Source organism: Echinops telfairi, unplaced genomic scaffold, assembly GCF_000313985.2.
Source record: "Echinops telfairi isolate 266 unplaced genomic scaffold, ASM31398v2 ScPeMD7_7457;HRSCAF=8495, whole genome shotgun sequence".
Taxonomy (NCBI): Eukaryota; Metazoa; Chordata; class Mammalia; order Afrosoricida; family Tenrecidae; genus Echinops; species Echinops telfairi.
The window spans coordinates 44057832-44059419 of NW_022111357.1; positions in this window are offsets into that span (position 1 = coordinate 44057832).

Sequence of the window (1588 nt, forward strand, 5' to 3'; positions counted from 1 at the left end):
AGGAGAGACCACTCGATTAACCCAGCTTAGCTTGAAGAACTCCATTTGGTTAAAATTGCCATCTTGTATGGCCTCATTGTTGCTATCTCCAGCCCCACCCAATAGCCTGTCTCATGCACAAATACTCTTGCCAGATAAGTCCCTCCAGATCTGACAGACCTTGACCCACCCTAATCCCTCCTGATAACCTGTCAGATAAACAAGGAATGTAGAGCTCTGGCTCTTAGGCACCACCGGTGCTTGCGTGGGCTCTTTGTGTGCCTGGCCGGGTCTCTGGGTCTAGCTTTGAAAGTCTCTACCCACCCCCTCCCCCATCTCTGTCTGTTCCTCTCTACCAGCTTCCCTGTCTGTCACTCTGCCTGTACTGATGGTGGTGGTGGGGGAAGGATGCTGCTCCCCAGCTGGGGTGACCGTGTTCCCAGTGGGGAGGATCCCTGTGGTGCAGTCCTCTTCCACTTTCCACTCCCCATCCATCATTTAGGGTGCAGACTGCAGCAGTTGACAGAGTAATTTTAGGGTGATCCCTGGGGCCCCACCAAGCCAACAGAAGCCTGGCTTTGGCCCGGTAGCTTTCCTTGCCCGGTCTGGCCTCCCATCCGCTTGGCCCCCAAGGGCGCGTGAAGAGGGTGGGGGTCCCTCTTCGGGAGACGGGGGCAGGGAGTTCCTAAAAAACAAACAAACAAACAAGGAATGTAGTAAATCTTGGTCCTGACAAAGCTGCAGGTGTCCCCTCCTGACTCCTCCCAATGTCCTGCCTGCCAGAGAAGCAAAGAATCTAACTACTGAATGTTCCTTCCATGTCTAGCTCCCTGGTTTAACTATTGTATCCATCTTGGCTACCACCCTTTATCAGGGTCAAGAGTGTTTTCCAGGTGCTAGCCTCCTCTCTCGGCCCAGCTAGCTGTAAGAAAAGGCTTATCCTTTAGTTAGGTAGGCTAGCGTAGGGCTGGGGGGTGTCCGTTAATGCATGCCCAGAGGGTCAAGCTATGGAAACAAAGGAGTGGTGCACTGCACATGTTCAGAGGTTCAGGTTTCCTGCTGGTAGGCATGGGTGGGCGCTAAACCTGGATTGGCCCACCTAGGCCAGGTGAATTCAATTCAGGGTTGTCCACCATGCCTCCCCATGGAATCTTTGAAAAGACAGGAGCCCAGGGAACTTTGGAAGAACTTTGGAACACTTTTGCGTGCCACCGAGCAGCTTCCAGCCAGGCCCCGTGTTTGGGAGGAGCCCCTCGGGTGCCATGTAAACCTGACACTTCTTCTAACCCTCATAAAACGCACTTGGATCACAAACCAGGCTTTGGCGTGAATTCTTTCTCGCGTGGAGCCAAGGACCGAGGTATAGATCTAGCTCCAGAGAGATCTAGCACTTTCATTTTAATAAGGTGGTGTGCCTTGATGTTGCTCGCTCCAGTATGACCACCAGTCCCTGGAGAGGGACAGCATATTTGGTAAAGTGGAGGGGCAGGGAAAAAGAGAAAGGTGTTGGACAAGACAAAGTGACCCTGGGGCTGCAGCAATGGGCTCCAGCGTAGTAACAATGGTGAGGATGGTGCAGGACCAGGGGGTGTTTGCTTCTATTTGGCAC